Source organism: Phyllobates terribilis, unplaced genomic scaffold (assembly GCF_046119375.1).
Source record: "Phyllobates terribilis strain yellow unplaced genomic scaffold, ASM4611937v1 Scaffold_1922__1_contigs__length_190424, whole genome shotgun sequence".
Lineage (NCBI taxonomy): Eukaryota > Metazoa > Chordata > Amphibia > Anura > Dendrobatidae > Phyllobates > Phyllobates terribilis.
In genome coordinates this window covers 77,501-85,000 of record NW_027364682.1, presented here as the reverse complement: position 1 = coordinate 85,000, position 7,500 = coordinate 77,501, and positions in this window count along the sequence as shown.

The following is a 7,500-nucleotide window of genomic DNA, read 5'->3' as shown; positions in this document are numbered from 1 at the left end:
GACTTCTGAAAACGACTAAGTATCAAGGACTCATCGCGCGAATCGCTCTGGAACTGAAATCGGATGCGCGCACTGACATGCTCCCCTCTCTGGAAGTCTGACACAAGTTGAAAAATTTTCTAAGTCCCCAAAAATTTTTTTTTTCAACTTTTTTTCAATTTTCCCCCTGTGGGATATATATTTTACCCACACTTTTGGAGCCCTCCTGGGATGCCCTCTAACATACTAGAACCTCATTTTGTGGAAGTTTTCACAAAATTGTGAAATTTTCAAAAAAGTCAGAAATTTTGCAAAAACGACTAAGTATCAAGGACTCATCGCGCGAATCGCTCTGGAACTGAAATCGGATGCGCGCACTGACATGCTCCCCTCTCTGGAAGTCTGACACATGTGTGAAAATTTTCTAAGTCCCCAAAAATTTTTTTTTTCAACTTTTTTTCAATTTTCCCCCTGTGGGATATATATTTTACCCACACTTTTGGAGCCCTCCTGGGATGCCCTCTAACATACTAGAACCTCATTTTGTGGAAGTTTTCACAAAATTGTGAAATTTTCAAAAAGTCAGAAATTTTGCCAAAAACGACTAAGTATCAAGGACTCATCGCGCGAATCGCTCTGGAACTGAAATCGGATGCGCGCACTGACACGCTCCCCTGTCTGGAAGTCTGACAAAAGTTGAAAAATTTTCTAAGTCCCCAAAAATTTTTTTTTTCAACTTTTTTTCAATTTTCCCCCTGTGGGATATATATTTTACCCACACTTTTGGAGCCCTCCTGGGATGCCCTCTAACATACTAGAACCTCATTTTGTGGAAGTTTTCACAAAATTGTGAAATTTTCCAAAAAGTCAGAAATTTTGCAAAAACGACTAAGTATCAAGGACTCATCGCGCGAATCGCTCTGGAACTGAAATCGGATGCGCGCACTGACACGCTCCCCTGTCTGGAAGTCTGACAAAAGTTGAAAAATTTTCTAAGTCCCCAAAAATTTTTTTTTTCAACTTTTTTTCAATTTTCCCCCTGTGGGATATATATTTTACCCACACTTTTGGAGCCCTCCTGGGATGCCCTCTAACATACTAGAACCTCATTTTGTGGAAGTTTTCACAAAATTGTGAAATTTTCCAAAAAGTCAGAAATTTTGCAAAAACGACTAAGTATCAAGGACTCATCGCGCGAATCGCTCTGGAACTGAAATCGGATGCGCGCACTGACATGCTCCCCTCTCTGGAAGTCTGACACATGTGTGAAAATTTTCTAAGTCCCCAAAAATTTTTTTTTTCAACTTTTTTTCAATTTTCCCCCTGTGGGATATATATTTTACCCACACTTTTGGAGCCCTCCTGGGATGCCCTCTAACATACTAGAACCTCATTTTGTGGAAGTTTTCACAAAATTGTGAAATTTTCAAAAAGTCAGAAATTTTGCCAAAAACGACTAAGTATCAAGGACTCATCGCGCGAATCGCTCTGGAACTGAAATCGGATGCGCGCACTGACATGCTCCCCTCTCTGGAAGTCTGACACATGTGTGAAAATTTTCTAAGTCCCCAAAAATTTTTTTTTTCAACTTTTTTTCAATTTTCCCCCTGTGGGATATATATTTTACCCACACTTTTGGAGCCCTCCTGGGATGCCCTCTAACATACTAGAACCTCATTTTGTGGAAGTTTTCACAAAATTGTGAAATTTTCAAAAAGTCAGAAATTTTGCCAAAAACGACTAAGTATCAAGGACTCATCGCGCGAATCGCTCTGGAACTGAAATCGGATGCGCGCACTGACACGCTCCCCTGTCTGGAAGTCTGACACATGTGTGAAAATTTTCTAAGTCCCCAAAAATTTTTTTTTTCAACTTTTTTTCAATTTTCCCCCTGTGGGATATATATTTTACCCACACTTTTGGAGCCCTCCTGGGATGCCCTCTAACATACTAGAACCTCATTTTGTGGAAGTTTTCACAAAATTGTGAAATTTTCAAAAAGTCAGAAATTTTGCCAAAAACGACTAAGTATCAAGGACTCATCGCGCGAATCGCTCTGGAACTGAAATCGGATGCGCGCACTGACACGCTCCCCTGTCTGGAAGTCTGACAAAAGTTGAAAAATTTTCTAAGTCCCCAAAAATTTTTTTTTTCAACTTTTTTTCAATTTTCCCCCTGTGGGATATATATTTTACCCACACTTTTGGAGCCCTCCTGGGATGCCCTCTAACATACTAGAACCTCATTTTGTGGAAGTTTTCACAAAATTGTGAAATTTTCAAAAAGTCAGAAATTTTGCCAAAAACGACTAAGTATCAAGGACTCATCGCGCGAATCGCTCTGGAACTGAAATCGGATGCGCGCACTGACACGCTCCCCTGTCTGGAAGTCTGACACATGTGTGAAAATTTTCTAAGTCCCCAAAAATTTTTTTTTTCAACTTTTTTTCAATTTTCCCCCTGTGGGATATATATTTTACCCACACTTTTGGAGCCCTCCTGGGATGCCCTCTAACATACTAGAACCTCATTTTGTGGAAGTTTTCACAAAATTGTGAAATTTTCAAAAAGTCAGAAATTTTGCCAAAAACGACTAAGTATCAAGGACTCATCGCGCGAATCGCTCTGGAACTGAAATCGGATGCGCGCACTGACACGCTCCCCTGTCTGGAAGTCTGACAAAAGTTGAAAAATTTTCTAAGTCCCCAAAAATTTTTTTTTTCAACTTTTTTTCAATTTTCCCCCTGTGGGATATATATTTTACCCACACTTTTGGAGCCCTCCTGGGATGCCCTCTAACATACTAGAACCTCATTTTGTGGAAGTTTTCACAAAATTGTGAAATTTTCCAAAAAGTCAGAAATTTTGCAAAAACGACTAAGTATCAAGGACTCATCGCGCGAATCGCTCTGGAACTGAAATCGGATGCGCGCACTGACACGCTCCCCTGTCTGGAAGTCTGACAAAAGTTGAAAAATTTTCTAAGTCCCCAAAAATTTTTTTTTTCAACTTTTTTTCAATTTTCCCCCTGTGGGATATATATTTTACCCACACTTTTGGAGCCCTCCTGGGATGCCCTCTAACATACTAGAACCTCATTTTGTGGAAGTTTTCACAAAATTGTGAAATTTTCAAAAAGTCAGAAATTTTGCCAAAAACGACTAAGTATCAAGGACTCATCGCGCGAATCGCTCTGGAACTGAAATCGGATGCGCGCACTGACACGCTCCCCTGTCTGGAAGTCTGACACATGTGTGAAAATTTTCTAAGTCCCCAAAAATTTTTTTTTTCAACTTTTTTTCAATTTTCCCCCTGTGGGATATATATTTTACCCACACTTTTGGAGCCCTCCTGGGATGCCCTCTAACATACTAGAACCTCATTTTGTGGAAGTTTTCACAAAATTGTGAAATTTTCAAAAAGTCAGAAATTTTGCCAAAAACGACTAAGTATCAAGGACTCATCGCGCGAATCGCTCTGGAACTGAAATCGGATGCGCGCACTGACACGCTCCCCTGTCTGGAAGTCTGACAAAAGTTGAAAAATTTTCTAAGTCCCCAAAAATTTTTTTTTTCAACTTTTTTTCAATTTTCCCCCTGTGGGATATATATTTTACCCACACTTTTGGAGCCCTCCTGGGATGCCCTCTAACATACTAGAACCTCATTTTGTGGAAGTTTTCACAAAATTGTGAAATTTTCAAAAAAGTCAGAAATTTTGCAAAAACGACTAAGTATCAAGGACTCATCGCGCGAATCGCTCTGGAACTGAAATCGGATGCGCGCACTGACATGCTCCCCTCTCTGGAAGTCTGACACATGTGTGAAAATTTTCTAAGTCCCCAAAAATTTTTTTTTTCAACTTTTTTTCAATTTTCCCCCTGTGGGATATATATTTTACCCACACTTTTGGAGCCCTCCTGGGATGCCCTCTAACATACTAGAACCTCATTTTGTGGAAGTTTTCACAAAATTGTGAAATTTTCAAAAAGTCAGAAATTTTGCCAAAAACGACTAAGTATCAAGGACTCATCGCGCGAATCGCTCTGGAACTGAAATCGGATGCGCGCACTGACACGCTCCCCTGTCTGGAAGTCTGACAAAAGTTGAAAAATTTTCTAAGTCCCCAAAAATTTTTTTTTTCAACTTTTTTTCAATTTTCCCCCTGTGGGATATATATTTTACCCACACTTTTGGAGCCCTCCTGGGATGCCCTCTAACATACTAGAACCTCATTTTGTGGAAGTTTTCACAAAATTGTGAAATTTTCCAAAAAGTCAGAAATTTTGCAAAAACGACTAAGTATCAAGGACTCATCGCGCGAATCGCTCTGGAACTGAAATCGGATGCGCGCACTGACACGCTCCCCTGTCTGGAAGTCTGACAAAAGTTGAAAAATTTTCTAAGTCCCCAAAAATTTTTTTTTTCAACTTTTTTTCAATTTTCCCCCTGTGGGATATATATTTTACCCACACTTTTGGAGCCCTCCTGGGATGCCCTCTAACATACTAGAACCTCATTTTGTGGAAGTTTTCACAAAATTGTGAAATTTTCCAAAAAGTCAGAAATTTTGCAAAAACGACTAAGTATCAAGGACTCATCGCGCGAATCGCTCTGGAACTGAAATCGGATGCGCGCACTGACATGCTCCCCTCTCTGGAAGTCTGACACATGTGTGAAAATTTTCTAAGTCCCCAAAAATTTTTTTTTTCAACTTTTTTTCAATTTTCCCCCTGTGGGATATATATTTTACCCACACTTTTGGAGCCCTCCTGGGATGCCCTCTAACATACTAGAACCTCATTTTGTGGAAGTTTTCACAAAATTGTGAAATTTTCAAAAAGTCAGAAATTTTGCCAAAAACGACTAAGTATCAAGGACTCATCGCGCGAATCGCTCTGGAACTGAAATCGGATGCACGCACTGACACGCTCCCCTGTCTGGAAGTCTGACAAAAGTTGAAAAATTTTCTAAGTCCCCAAAAATTTTTTTTTTCAACTTTTTTTCAATTTTCCCCCTGTGGGATATATATTTTACCCACACTTTTGGAGCCCTCCTGGGATGCCCTCTAACATACTAGAACCTCATTTTGTGGAAGTTTTCACAAAATTGTGAAATTTTCCAAAAAGTCAGAAATTTTGCAAAAACGACTAAGTATCAAGGACTCATCGCGCGAATCGCTCTGGAACTGAAATCGGATGCGCGCACTGACATGCTCCCCTCTCTGGAAGTCTGACACATGTGTGAAAATTTTCTAAGTCCCCAAAAATTTTTTTTTTCAACTTTTTTTCAATTTTCCCCCTGTGGGATATATATTTTACCCACACTTTTGGAGCCCTCCTGGGATGCCCTCTAACATACTAGAACCTCATTTTGTGGAAGTTTTCACAAAATTGTGAAATTTTCAAAAAGTCAGAAATTTTGCCAAAAACGACTAAGTATCAAGGACTCATCGCGCGAATCGCTCTGGAACTGAAATCGGATGCGCGCACTGACACGCTCCCCTGTCTGGAAGTCTGACAAAAGTTGAAAAATTTTCTAAGTCCCCAAAAATTTTTTTTTTCAACTTTTTTTCAATTTTCCCCCTGTGGGATATATATTTTACCCACACTTTTGGAGCCCTCCTGGGATGCCCTCTAACATACTAGAACCTCATTTTGTGGAAGTTTTCACAAAATTGTGAAATTTTCAAAAAGTCAGAAATTTTGCCAAAAACGACTAAGTATCAAGGACTCATCGCGCGAATCGCTCTGGAACTGAAATCGGATGCGCGCACTGACACGCTCCCCTGTCTGGAAGTCTGACACATGTGTGAAAATTTTCTAAGTCCCCAAAAATTTTTTTTTTCAACTTTTTTTCAATTTTCCCCCTGTGGGATATATATTTTACCCACACTTTTGGAGCCCTCCTGGGATGCCCTCTAACATACTAGAACCTCATTTTGTGGAAGTTTTCACAAAATTGTGAAATTTTCAAAAAGTCAGAAATTTTGCCAAAAACGACTAAGTATCAAGGACTCATCGCGCGAATCGCTCTGGAACTGAAATCGGATGCGCGCACTGACACGCTCCCCTGTCTGGAAGTCTGACAAAAGTTGAAAAATTTTCTAAGTCCCCAAAAATTTTTTTTTTCAACTTTTTTTCAATTTTCCCCCTGTGGGATATATATTTTACCCACACTTTTGGAGCCCTCCTGGGATGCCCTCTAACATACTAGAACCTCATTTTGTGGAAGTTTTCACAAAATTGTGAAATTTTCCAAAAAGTCAGAAATTTTGCAAAAACGACTAAGTATCAAGGACTCATCGCGCGAATCGCTCTGGAACTGAAATCGGATGCGCGCACTGACACGCTCCCCTGTCTGGAAGTCTGACAAAAGTTGAAAAATTTTCTAAGTCCCCAAAAATTTTTTTTTTCAACTTTTTTTCAATTTTCCCCCTGTGGGATATATATTTTACCCACACTTTTGGAGCCCTCCTGGGATGCCCTCTAACATACTAGAACCTCATTTTGTGGAAGTTTTCACAAAATTGTGAAATTTTCAAAAAGTCAGAAATTTTGCCAAAAACGACTAAGTATCAAGGACTCATCGCGCGAATCGCTCTGGAACTGAAATCGGATGCGCGCACTGACACGCTCCCCTGTCTGGAAGTCTGACACATGTGTGAAAATTTTCTAAGTCCCCAAAAATTTTTTTTTTCAACTTTTTTTCAATTTTCCCCCTGTGGGATATATATTTTACCCACACTTTTGGAGCCCTCCTGGGATGCCCTCTAACATACTAGAACCTCATTTTGTGGAAGTTTTCACAAAATTGTGAAATTTTCAAAAAGTCAGAAATTTTGCCAAAAACGACTAAGTATCAAGGACTCATCGCGCGAATCGCTCTGGAACTGAAATCGGATGCGCGCACTGACACGCTCCCCTGTCTGGAAGTCTGACAAAAGTTGAAAAATTTTCTAAGTCCCCAAAAATTTTTTTTTTCAACTTTTTTTCAATTTTCCCCCTGTGGGATATATATTTTACCCACACTTTTGGAGCCCTCCTGGGATGCCCTCTAACATACTAGAACCTCATTTTGTGGAAGTTTTCACAAAATTGTGAAATTTTCAAAAAAGTCAGAAATTTTGCAAAAACGACTAAGTATCAAGGACTCATCGCGCGAATCGCTCTGGAACTGAAATCGGATGCGCGCACTGACATGCTCCCCTCTCTGGAAGTCTGACACATGTGTGAAAATTTTCTAAGTCCCCAAAAATTTTTTTTTTCAACTTTTTTTCAATTTTCCCCCTGTGGGATATATATTTTACCCACACTTTTGGAGCCCTCCTGGGATGCCCTCTAACATACTAGAACCTCATTTTGTGGAAGTTTTCACAAAATTGTGAAATTTTCAAAAAGTCAGAAATTTTGCCAAAAACGACTAAGTATCAAGGACTCATCGCGCGAATCGCTCTGGAACTGAAATCGGATGCGCGCACTGACACGCTCCCCTGTCTGGAAGTCTGACAAAAGTTGAAAAAT